Consider the following 13,643-nt stretch of genomic DNA (forward strand, 5'->3'; position numbering starts at 1 on the left):
CTTGAGGTTTCCCTGATTTGTTGGAATTTGGATGTTTCTGGGGTTGGTGAAAGACTCTGGTTGGTAACCCGGTGGGTCCTAGGTAATGTCTGGTCGGTGCTGGATTTCACTTTCCTTTCTTTTCTTTGATCCTTCCTCAGGTCTCCTGACAACCTCACGACTCTAGCTGGATTGTGAAATATTCGGTTTAGGTGAACGGTATGGGATTTTTAATAGGTTTTAGGTGAATTGATGAGTACACACACACACACACACACACATAAAAATAAAAATAAATACATAAAAAAAAAGAGCAATGATGATGACATGTCGAATCGGTAAAATTACCGAATGAATAATACTGAGCTCTCAGAAAAAAAAAAAAAAAGTACTGGGACGCGGCCCACACATTCACAAAGCAGAAACGGAAACAAAGTTGATGGGTGAAAACCCGGAAGTCCCGCCTCCTCCGTGGCATATAGTCCATTCTCTCGATTTAGCATTTTTACCTCTAGAAGGCGCTTATCCACAAAGTTCTTTTAAAATTGGTTTTAGAAGCAGGATGTTTCGAGCTTTGAGGCAAAACCGTGGCACTCAGTGGCTTGGATTGAGGGCAAAGCCTTCAAGACTTGGTGGAAGGGTCTGAATTGACTATGACCAAGACTGACAACAAAACTGACTATGACTATTTTGTTCTTGGTCAACTCTCAGCAAGTTTGTTTTCACCCTTGAAAATTGTTTTTCAGCTCGAGGGTGCTACTCCACAGACTTCTTTGAAAATTGGTTTTGGAAGGATACTTCCAGCTGTGAGGCCTTCGTGGCACTCAGGTATAGAACCAGACTAACATCTCTCCAACAACTATTGTCTTTTTTTAGTTTTGTCAGCTGCAGGACTTGAACAGTGAGCATCCGGGTGGCAACTGCCATTTTTGAGTTTTGATACCAAGACAAGCTACAAGATTTCTATTGCTCAATTCGACTGGGTGACCAGTTCTTAAGAAATATGTGAACATTGGTGTCACTAGTGGGATGTTTCTAGCTGTGAGGACATCTGTGGGACCCACAAGATAGGAAAGTAGTAGTAGCCCCTTTCACACTGCCTTCCCCAGCCCAGCTGCCATTTGATTAGTTTCCGAAAGAAGCAACATTGGTACCTCAGTGAGTTGTGAAAATGGCTATCAACTGTGTGGCGTAATAGGATGACATCCAGTAGAGCATTTGAGGTAACGGTAGTCGACACAATGATACAGTCAGTGTTGGTTAACAAATCATCGTAGAAGGATAAAAGTGTGCGAAACAAACCTCACACTTGTTCTGCTCCCGAGAGTAACAATGGCATGGTGTGGTGTCGACACGCGTCTACAATAAAAACTGAGATGGAACACGACCAAGACGACTTGGGATGACGTAGGAAGAGTTCCAGTGAAACAACGCGTGCCACTGTCCGGCTTCTTTAGAAGCGCGCATGTATATGAAGGCCAACCATTGTGTTCAAGGTTGAGGCTTCGGGTACTTATAAATGTTTCTCAATTACATTTGAGAGACAAGAAAATGCGTTGAGAAAGTATGTTAATGAATTGATATCAGCATTCAACCATTATAAAGTTGTCTGCTTTACAGTTAATCGATTGTTATCTTTTAATTTCATATTCATCCCTATAAGGCCTCAACACCTCGGGTGACTCTCCTTTCTCGATTGGGGCGATCTTGCAAGGTCGCTTGGCAAAGCCATCAGCTGGGTAATACTGCCCTCTAACGGATTATCTGTGCAATGCATGTGTCAGATCATATACGTCAGGGTTTTAATGGGGGAAGAAAAATTACACTCTTTATAGGGTTATATGAAAAATTTGACTTTTTAATTCTGCAGTGAGGAAATTTGTGATTTCTAAAATATTAATTAGTCGAGTCCTTCATGCTTGTGGATATTCTCAGTCATCCAGGTTGTTTCAATCTCAGGGCATTGAATCATTGAATCGATCGCAGAAGATGTTGCAAAGAGGTCTGACGTTTGGTGGACTTAAGTCCCTGAGTAATTGAAATTCAATAACTACTGATGTTTTAGTCTCTACGTATTTTACGTAACTGAAATATTTTTCTTTTGTACATGTTTTATTAAGTCAATTCACTTTAAACCGTAACTTTTGTTCATTGCTTAGCTGTTCAGAACTCAGAGCATTAACGTCAAATCCAACTCAAATCTAATTTGTCCAAATAAATGTTTAGTGTTTGTTTCTTTATAAATAACAATCACATATGCAAATGTTCCTAGCTGAGTCCTGAAAACGAGTCGAAATGCTGCAGTCTCATTTTCCTCTCCCCATGTTATGCATCATATTGAAAGAGCTGGGTTACAGCTATTATTGGTGGGAGGGGGAGGCAAGCTGGTTCTTTGTGCGAATACAAAACACACTTGTGATTACTGCTGGCTCTGCTGCTTTCCCCGGATAGCAGCCATTGGCTAGCGCAGCGGGCAAACAGGAAACACTAACGGCGTAAAAAAAAACACACACACATGAAGACATGCTTTACGAATACTGTACTTAGGTATTTAATGTGTAGACTATTTGCATCTTTTGAAGTAGTACGTGCGATAAAAAGTTAGTGCTGTCATATGCTTCACCTTGTAATCGTAGATGAGTGTGTTTTGTCTCAGCGGCCAAGTCTCAATATATTTTTATTCTTGTCTTTCCTGCCCAGCGTGGAGACTGTTCAAGCCGACAACATGCATTGTAGCAACATGGCACCGCCTGACTATAAATCAAAGTGACGTTGGCTTGTTACAGTCAGGAGTCGAGTGAGACGCGAGCAGCTGCGCTGACAGCAGGGGAGCAGTGAATTACACTTGCGCATATGGCACCGCTGCACCGCCAAACCATTCCTCGCAGCCAGAGATGTTTCATTACCGACACCGTCGCACAACGTGGATCTTTCACAAGTATTAGCCATGCAAGGTCCAAGTCATCAAAATGTTTTCATATTCCGTAATCGTCTGAAAGTACATCAGTGACTGTGGCTCTCCTTGCCCACATGTAAGGGTTAAGGCCCGACCGATTAATCGCCGTCAAGCATCGGCCAATTTTTTCCCTTAAAATGTTATCAAAGAAATCTGAAGTTTCCGACGCTGTGAAAGTACCCTGAATGCACCATTTTGCTTGGGTAGCATTAGCAACTAGCAAGTATGCTGTTCTGGTTAATCTGCTGTCCCTAAGTCTCCTTTAAGTTGTTTAATGACACCTTAGTTGGAGTTAACTGTAAAACTAAACACACGACGATAAGAATTACAACCACTGTATGTTTAAATACAAAACATGCTTCGTTTTTAAAACATCACTAGCCTAGCACTAATGCTAAAAGCGAAGGGAGGATCCCAATCAAATGGTAACAGGAAGTTATCAACTTCAGGAGTGTTTCTCCTTCAAATAATGAATATCCACACACATACCCACAGGTGAGATAACACTACGCAAAGGCACAAATTCTTCCCAATGTGTGAAAAACAAGTTATTTTAATAGAATTCAATCACAACTTTCTTCTGTACTCACTTTAAGTGTGTACATCATTGATGCACGGCACCACACTGCCCCCAAGAGACCAAAACGCACAGGAACAGTCAATAGTTGTTCTTACTTTTTTTCAGTTGCTATCATTTTAGTTTATTCTATTCTTATTTTACTTTCTTATTGTTTTATTTTGTCATTATCCTTTCACATTTTTTTTTTTTGTCTTAACACACATTTCCACGTCATGGCACGAAATACAATCCTTGAGGTCCCAGGTTAGCCCAGTAAGTCCTAAGACTTGTGAAAAAGAAAAGGTTAATGCTTTACAGCAGCTTTAAACAAGTACGAATGGTTTTATTATTGACACATAAATCTATAAAATAACCTTGTATACTTCATGAAATTTGTTGATAAGGTCTTACTATGGAGTTGTCATTCAAAGCAGAGAATCTTAATAGTGAAAATTTGTGCTGACACCCATTGAAAAGGAATTCCGGAGGGGGGTAATTTTATGCATTATATATATTTTATTTATTATTTATCAATAATCTGTATATTTTTCTGCTCAAAATCCGTATAAGCCTAAAAAAATGCATTTCGGTCAGGCCCTAGTAAGGGTATTACAGTACCTTAGTTGCTCCATATTGAGGGAGTTGAATAAGGTCAGTGTGCAAACAAACTTGACAGTATAATTGCTTAGAACCCTAAACTAACTGTGCCTTGGGGGTAAACAATGATTTGCCTAACTGAATGAGCCAGGTGTGGAAACACCTTGTGCGTGTGTGTGTGTGTGTGTGTCCTTTCTCCCACGTTGCATTTTCGCAAGGACATTGTTCTTGCACAAAAAGTCCACCAAAGGAACAGCGGCCCCCTTTCCGAACATTTGTATGCATCCCTCCCCACTCTTTCTCTCTCCCATCCGCTCCCTTGTTCCCAGTCAGCTGGTGGGCCAATCCAGATGTGGTAGGAGGAGGGAGGGGACTGGGGGGGTTGGCGGGGGTAACGGGAAGAGGAGTCGGGACAATGATGTGAAACAATGCACTCCCTCTAGACGAAAAGGCGCAAGTGTTTGTGTGGTGTCAAAGCAAATGAACATCTTGCAGTAGTTTCAGTGCTGCTATTTAGCTTAGTTTTATTACTGGACATGAAAATGAACATTAATAAGAGATTTTAGGGACATTCTGTGGCATTACACTTCTTAATTTAGCTGAAAATGATAAAAAGAGACAACAAACGACAATGAGGTCACAGGCTTTGCTTTAACCTCTACATGTCCGTATGCACTCCCTAGCGCTTCTTAATTCAGATTCAAACTTCAAATCAAAAAGGATCATAGCCTGATGTAACTTCCACAGTTCTACAAATTCAGTTCAATAGCATATGTGGATTTCACGCGATTGCATATGTTCCCGACAATGTATGGTTTAGGAAGCATGCCTCATTGGATCAATGGGATCATAGGCTGATCAGACTTCTGTGAATTTTCTCGAGATAGCTCCATCGTGCGTATGGCCTCCACATGCCTGTGTGCACTCCCAACAAAATCTGAATTCAAACTCAAACTCCTAAAGTAGAACATTGAGATCACAAGTTGATCCAACAACTGGAAATTTCCACATCACAGGTCAGCAGAGACGTACTGTATAGCCTCCATGTGCCTGCATGCACTCCCTTCAACATCTCAATTCAAAATCATACTAGAAATGAAGGTGGAACATTCTCATCCAATTTCTGTTCATTTCTCACAGGACAACCCAGTAGTGTGTATGGCCTCCAAATGCCGGTATTCACTTCCCACGTACCTGTATGGACTCCCTACAATGAGAAGTTGAAACTGCTCCACAGTGCATTAGTTTAACAACAAAAAGGTTACAACCACCGCTTGACAGATTAACCAGCCAATCAAATTAATTGGTTGATATTAGTTATTTTTAAAGTTAATGTTGTCGTTAAGGTACCAAAAAAAGTATAAGCTTTTTTTTTTTTTAATCAATCGTCCGATTACTCTGTTATCAGAATTTTATTCTGCTAAATTTCGGAAACAGCATCTGCCTAAAAAAAAAACCCATATGGGCCGGGCTGTTAAAATACCCATAAAATAAAACATAATTGATATGCATAGTGTATTTGATCAGGCTGTGGTAGTGAACTCAAATGTACCACATCAGATACTGTCCTTCTTATGGAAATTACAGTTTGGTGTCACTTATCTCCAAATGTTAGGGGGCTTTATAGTGTTCCGAGGTATCACCGTAACACAGTTACGAAGGAGTAGTGAGTCAGCAAAAAGACGCTGAAGAGCTGACACACGAGCTCAGCATTTTTGTCAAAAGAACTTTTCGAAAGCCAACACTCACCGCAACGCAGCTCTGTCCGCCGTTCTTTCCCGGCCCGACGTCCCGCACAGGAGTTCAACGCTGACTAAATGTGTGTGCGTGCGAGCTTTGGCAGCAACAAGTAGCTCGGAAAACAATGCACGCCAGCCGGAGCGCAGCAACGCGTCAGCAGAGCGGGGACAGACGGGGCCAGTCATCGTCAGGCTGACGCTCACATGGGACGGGGAGTGGAAGATGAGGGAAGGGGAGGTTGCAGCATTGTGTATAGATTTGCAAATGGGAGGGATTCGTCTCAATTCCCCTCTTACCATAAAATGTCTTACACTCCATGTCTCATGGAACTGGTTAACCTCCGTTTATCACAGAACATAAAAAAACAAAAAAATTTCCTACGGTCTTGCCCCTCTCACACACATTTAAAGACCCTGTAGGGTTAAGTCAGACATTTGTTTTCTAAATAGAGTACATCTTACATGTTTGAAGATAATTCCTGAAAACAGTTTTCCTCTTTTTTTGGGCGTGGTAGAAATGGCACCGCATGACATGTACTTTACTGTCCGGCGTGTGGTTTGCATCAGCATATTCTGTGATGTCCAAAATTTGATCTTCCCTTTGGATAGTCCACTAGCATGGATTCTTTAGAGCGCCTCATTGTCAACCATGAGTGCACGTATGTCATGGTGAGAAAGGTGCAAGTGTCAGGAAGGGGGATTTAGTATTTTTTTTTTTATAGTCCAAATTGACAGTCAGCATGTGGACCGACCGCGGTTTGGGAATGGAATGGGCACTTTAGAGCGCCTCACCGTTGTGGCATAGAAAAGTCCTGTGTTGACCAGGTGGGATATAATTCAGCCATTGGTGGATTTAAGTGGTCATATTTTTGCAGCGCAAATTATGCTATTGGTCTATAAATTACTGAATGGTTTAGGTTATGAATACATTAAAGAAATGCTGATTGAATATAACCCAGGATGGCTCTAAGGTCTGCAAACTCGGGCCAATTAGTGGAGCTTAGGGATCAAAGCAAACATGGTGAATTAACATTTAGTTGTTATGCTGCATGCACATGGAATGAGAGGTGTTAAGTCAGCCCCAATTGTAAATGATTTTAAATCCAGGTTAAAACTAAGGACTAAAGTTATTATATTGTGGGGAGGGGTAACTAATGCCAGTCTCCAAGTGTGTCACGGTTTTAGCTACTCCCCACACCCCCCCAAAAAAATCTGGAAAAAATAAAATGGTGAAAAAACTGTTTAAAGCTTTGTCCCCACAAGTGAGGATTACATATATATATATATATATATACAGGTCTGTCTCTTTGCACATTTTCAGCAATTATCTTCAGACATAGAAAATTTGAAACTAATTTCAAGTGAGGCGGTCCACTCAAAGATAACTAAACCAACTACTGTACTTCAAAATCCTTCCTTAAAAACACTGTTATTATCCTGTCAGAATGTAATCCCGAATAAGTGACTGCAGACAAATTTGACATATCAGAACGTAAAACAAGCTGCGCTGGAATCCCTTCTTTTTTTACTCATCTTTTTTTGCCCTTAAACCCAAAATACCAAAGTGCCTCAGACACCACACTGTACGAGGCAAAAGGAAGACCAGGGAAAACAAAAAGAGAAACCGGATACCTCTCTCTCAAAGCAACAATCATCTGCATGAGTCACTCTTCGATGAGGTTTGGGTTTGCCTCTGTTTCATTTGCAAGGGGGATGGGGTGGGGGAAACGACGGTATTCTGGAACGTTGCGCATCTAGAGGAATCCCGGAGGTCATGGGAGAGGAGGAAGAAATGGAACAGCACGAGACATAAAACGAGAGAGGGTAATGATAAGGGGGCAGAGTTGAGGGTTTTGGATTCTCCTCGTCCCCCATCTATCATCCAGCCCATTGATTCTAACTGTGATGATGATCAGAAACCAGCATGAAAGCAAACAGGAAGTCACAAACATGATGCGCAAACCTCACAACCTACTTCTGTGGCTCAGCAGTGTGTATGGCCCCCGCATGTCTGTATGCGCTCCCTACAGTGCCTCGATTCAGAATTCCGCTCATAATCGAAGGAGATCTATGGTATCATAGGATGATCCAATTTATATGAATTTCCACAAGACAGCTCACTAGTGTGTGTAGCCTACTACATGTCTGTATGCACTCCCTACCACAACTGGATTCGGTACCACACTCAATGTTTAAGTGTCACAATGAAATCATATGCTGAGCCAACTACTGTAAAAGTACACAATACAGCTCAATTGTGTGTATGAGCGCCACATGCTCGTATGCGCTCCCAACAACATCCACTCAAAATCAAGGCAGAATATCATGAGTGCAGGCTGATCCAACTTGTGTGGTACACACCTATGTTCTTGTATGCACTCCCTACAATGTCTGAATTCACAATCACACTCATATTCAAAGTGGAAGAATGACATCATACAATGCACTAGTGTGTGTAGCATACCACATGTCTGTATGCACTCCCTACCACAACTGGATTCAGAATTACACTCAAAGTTTAAGTGTCACAGTGAAATCATATGCTGAGCCAACTACTGTAAAAGTAAACAATACAGTTCAATTGTGTGTATGAGTTCCACATGCTCGTATGCGCTCCCAACAACATCCACTCAAAATCAAGGCAGAATATCGTGAGTGCAGGCTGGTCCAACTTGTGTGGTACAATCAATCAATTTTTATTTGTATAGCACTTTTCATACAAAAAAATGCAACTCAAAGTCAAATCCCCAGCCCACCCCCCCCCACAATAGGGACCCATTAAAAAAAAAGTGCATAAACAAACATTCAAAATAAAACAAAACAGATGATCTAAGGCTCAACAAAGGGCAACATAGCAACAAAAACACTATCTCAGGGAGCCCTTTGCGCCAGAAGAGAGCCGAAAGCTGCGGCTGCAGACCCAACCCCAGCTTCTGCCGCAGAGGGCTCCCTCCCTTGAAACGCTGGAAAAGTAAAATTAGCAAGCTCTATTCTTTTTTCATTCTTGTATGCATTCCCTACAATGCCTCAATTCAGAATCACACTCATATTCAAAGTGGAACAATAACATCTTACGCTGATCCATATTCCATGTATTAACATAAGTCAGCTCAGTTATGTTTATGGGCTCCATGTGCTTGTATGCACTCCCTTGCAATGTTTGTATGCAGAATCACACTTAAAAAAAATGGTAGAATAATGAGATCACATTGAATCAATTTCTGTAGATGTCAACAAGACAACTCTACACCGGGTATGGTCTCCATTTGCCCGTATAGCCTCCCTAAACATCTGCATTCAGAACCACACTCCAAATCAAATAAGAGCCAGCTTGTATGAACTTCCTCAACCGGATAGGTACTTTACTGTGCATGGCCTCCACGTACTCCCTACAATGTTTCAATTTATATTCATAATCAAATAGAGACAATTACATTCTATGCTGGCCTTAAATCTGTGAATTTATTCAAGATAGATGAGTCGTGTGTATGGCTTCCAGATGCCCCTATACGTTCGATAATAAAAAGGTATAGATACTTTGCTGTCCAAAATAGCATGATTATATGACTTTTTAGCATATTAGCAAATAATAGCATATTAGCATAGATGTTGCACGTCTAATGTTAGCAATGTGCAAATTATGTGCCTGAACAGTATACTAGTCAGCCAGTATTTATTGTATAAACTAATACCGCAGCATCCTGCATCCTGTTTAAATGTGCCGTCACAACTTTCTAACAGAGCCAAATTCCATGTAAGCCCAAACTTATACACACACACACAGATGCGCTGCGAAAAGGAGGTCCACATTCTTCGGTCAAGTGTTTTGGGCAACACGACTTCCTGTTTGAGGTGAAGCAAAACACGATGACTTGAGCCTCAAGCATCAGTTCACTTTTTCGGAGCGTCACAGTGTTAGTTCGCCACCAGAGGGACACATTAAAACTACAGTGGACGCTTGCGCACCAAACACTTACTAGCAGAAATGTGAAATGTTTATTGCGGCCATCTGTGCCGTTCAAACACAGTTCAGGCTGGTTAAGCAAGCCAAATTTAAGACTTTTAAGGCCAAATAGGTTCTGTTTACATGGAATGAGCTCATAACACATTTTGAATTGAAAATTCCAAAAACAAGATGAAGACATTTCCCACACACATTTATCATAATAAACATGAATCTATTGGCTCCTATTTTGTAGTTATGCCATTCTATGCCTTTATTTACGACAAATTCTTTACAGACGTAACTGTATGCACTCCCTACAACATCTGGAATCAGACTCACACTCAAAGTTACATTGGCACATTAAGACCACAGGCTGAGCCAACTGTTTCTAGCAAGTGCTCATAAAATGTCTCAGTATTAACTCCCAATGTCTGTATGCACTCCTTACGCATGCATTCAGACAAACATTTAAAATGAAAGTGGTACATTGAGGTCATAAGATAACGCAACTTCTGCAAATGTGTAAAATGCATCTCTTGTGTGTATGGCCTCCATGCGCCTGTATGCACCCCCTATAATGTCTGGACTTATAATCACACTTAAGATCAATGTAAACAAAGACAATATGGGCTCATCTAACTTTAATTTACCAAATACAGGTCAGTAATGTGAATGGCCTGTATGCGCTCCCTTGATCATCCGGATCCAGAATTATACTAAACATCTAAGTGGACCAATGGGATCACTGGCTGACCCAAGTTGCGTGGACTTCCACAAGACAAGCTGATAGTGTGGTTCAGGAGTGTGTACTGCTTCCACCTCCGTATGCACCCCCTAAAATGTCCGGTTCCGAAATCTTATCGACGCCTTCTTAAAATAATCGCCTAAGTAATTTTTTCAGATTTGTCAGGAAACACACAAAAATTAACCATTTGCATCATGAGTTGATTCAGGAAAAAAAAAAAAATGCAAAAAAATTGACTTAGGCAATTATTTTAAGAGTGTCACGATATTCTGATCCAACTTGTATAATTAAACAAGACATCTCAGTTGTATGCACTCTGTATAGCACCTGGATTCAATATCCCACTAAAAAGTACAGTCGAACAATGCAATAACATGTTGATCCAACTTTTGTAGACTTGGCTCAGTAGTGTTTATGGCCTCATGGCGCTTGTATACACTCCCTAAAATGTTAGTTTGTGAACACGGCGCCAATTAAACCATTATACAGTTTTAATTCTACTTCCAAATAAAATAGATTTATTGTATTTTAGACCAGAGATTTAAATTTAAGTGCTACTTCCTAAGGATAGTTAAAAGCCTTATCATAAGGAAAAAAATACTATTTAAGAATCCATAGAAACAATTGCTATTTCAGACCTTAACTCAACAAACCCCATAAGACAGTCATCACATCATTATTCCATATGTTTAGTTGTGAAATGAACTGAGCAACTGAATCAATTATTCCACATATCACGCAATCTTTCAACTTCAAAATCGTTTATATTGGTGCTGCAATCCTTTGTGTTAATAAACATTTTGCTCCCCCCCCCCCAGCACATCACACAAAAGCGCCCCAGAATCTATTAGCGGTGCGTTAAAAAGGCGATTCAATTACTGACAGCGTCAAGCCTCAATTCTCCTGAGGCAAACACTAAACCGGCACACACACACATGCACAAATTAACACTGAATAAGAGCCGCTTGTCTAAAGTCTGATCTTCCCATCTCCAGCTAGAAATTGCTGTTATTGAGGATTCATGTTCAGTGACTATGAACATCCACAACTGGACTACTCTACATAGTTTACAAGCATGTTTTCCCCATCCACTAGATGGCAGGAGAAAGCTGGTTTGCCCTGACCTACTACTCCTCTCTGTCACACACACAGGATTGTGTGTGTGTGCCAAAACAGACGGCGAACATGACGAAAGATCACAGTTGAATGCAGACGAGCAGACCCCACCACAAGGCACGTACACGAGAAAAAAAAATCTCTCTATACAACCACAATGTTAAAGGCTGAAGCGCATTCCGTCTATCTTATATACATAATGTACAGAAAAGCATTCAATTGAGCCAAACAAACATTGTGTGTCTCATTGGTAGATGCGCACTGCAAGCTATGAGCGGCTGCCGCTTGTGCGTTGATGAATAAAGACGGTGGATCCAGATGACACACCACTCCATTAAATGTGGCCTGGAGGTAACAGAGAGCTCGGGTGCATGCCTCATCGTCATGCAGCCACCCACCACGTCCTTAGAAAGTTTGTATCCGTTTGTACGCAGTAGAGGCTGACAGCATCCAGCTCAGGAAACCAATGTAGATCGATATGAATCCTGACTTTACCTGACAACTTGGAGAAGCTCCAAAGGAGTCACGTTTCAAAGGCAGTACTGCCTGTTAAAGTTGCTATTTGCTCGCCTTTTTTCATCTGTTAAAAGTTGTGGATAAACGGCACTGACACCGAATGGGGTACAAAGTCGACTTGGTGATTTGCCCTTTTTGAATGGAGAATCCGAGCCGCAATACTGTAGAAGCAGGATCACGCCAGTGTGTCAACTGTCAAGCAATACCGTAATGCTAAGGAGTGACGGTAAACACCTGATACTTATTTCTCTGGACCTATCGTGTTGAAAGCAATTGTCAGAGCAAGTATTTCATTACATCGATTTTTACCGTCTGTGGCCATACCGCTGATTGGACATCGGCGGCTGGCCTGTGAACCGCCTCCGCTCTCAGATTCTCCGACCGACTCCAGTATACGTGAGTATGACTTTATGCAACGTAAGTACCGCTTTATGCACCAATTGCATCCTTCTCACGGGTAGGCTGTCCCTGCTAGAGGGACGTGTCCGTCAACTAGAACATATTCATTTGGTAAATGTAGATGCGGCGGACACGACAGTTAGTGTGGGTTGTAGCGGACCTGCTAGCCCAGTTAGCATTAGCCATAAGCGGCCTGCTAACCGCAGTGAGCCTGTTCAGGCGCATAACAGATTTAGCCTGTTAGCTTGCACTACTTCACCTCGGTCTACTGGCTCCCGCATTTAGTTATAGGTGACTCCATCACTCGTAACATTTGTCATCCGTTCAGGAAAGGAGGGACTTGCTGTACAATACTTCGAGCTGATTGGACGATGCAGCATCTTGTGCACGTTTGTTTTGACCAATCACAGCAGCGGATGAAAATGTCGTTTTCGGTCTCATTTTAGGAAAAAAAAAAAACACGAACATCTTTACCAGATAAAAATGCACGAAGCGCCTCTCACTGTTCAACATTCAACAAGGAAACGGTGAGTAATTCTGTGAGAATGTAATTAATTGCAGCATCCATTCGTCTATGTTAGGTTGGTTTGTTTCCAACGGCGTCAGCGCTTCCTGGTTTCATCACAGCTGCATGTCCCGCCCTAAACAACGCCTGATTGGTCTGACCTAAAAAAAGGTCGGTTGCGAACATAGCAGCAGGAGCAGCGCAAGATGTATTCTCGTACTATTTGTGAACAAACCACGAGAATTCAGCTTGCTGGCAAGGTTATAATTTTCTGATTGCAGGATCTTTTTTTTTTGTTAGAAACTGCACCGACAGAGCACTGGAACAAAGTTGTACTGGTTATATTCAGCCTGCAGACAACGTATGAGAGCCACGGTGGCGCCTTTGTGTAAAGGCAATTCCGAAATGCCGTATCTAGTTGTGGTAATATCCCACCTTTACTAGGTACTTGGTACTGAGGCAGAAGTGAGTTCATGTCACATTCAATGCTACGGCTCTGATACAGCAATCAAGTGACTTTAAAAGGTGAAAAGGACAATTGGGGGATGAAGACAATCCGATATCTGCGGAGGTAGAAAGTAACAGT

At 41.6% G+C, this 13,643-nt stretch overlaps 1 protein-coding gene across 5 annotated transcripts in view; it reads right to left on the bottom strand.

Annotated features, from left to right (window-relative positions):
* Nucleotides 1–13,643, bottom strand: part of sash1a (SAM and SH3 domain containing 1a) — a 170,516-nt gene that overhangs the window by 61,748 nt on the left and 95,125 nt on the right. Inside the window, exon 1 of one of the 5 annotated variants that reach the window (XM_077552397.1) lies at nucleotides 5,841–5,964. The exons of the other annotated variants lie outside the window; for them this stretch is intronic. The gene's annotated coding sequence lies outside the window, so the exon portion shown is untranslated. Of the gene's footprint in view, nucleotides 1–5,840; nucleotides 5,965–13,643 lie in introns of those variants that run through there. 5 annotated transcript variants of the gene reach the window in all.

The sequence above is a fragment of the Vanacampus margaritifer genome, chromosome 19 (genome assembly GCF_051991255.1).
Source record: "Vanacampus margaritifer isolate UIUO_Vmar chromosome 19, RoL_Vmar_1.0, whole genome shotgun sequence".
NCBI lineage: Eukaryota > Metazoa > Chordata > Actinopteri > Syngnathiformes > Syngnathidae > Vanacampus > Vanacampus margaritifer.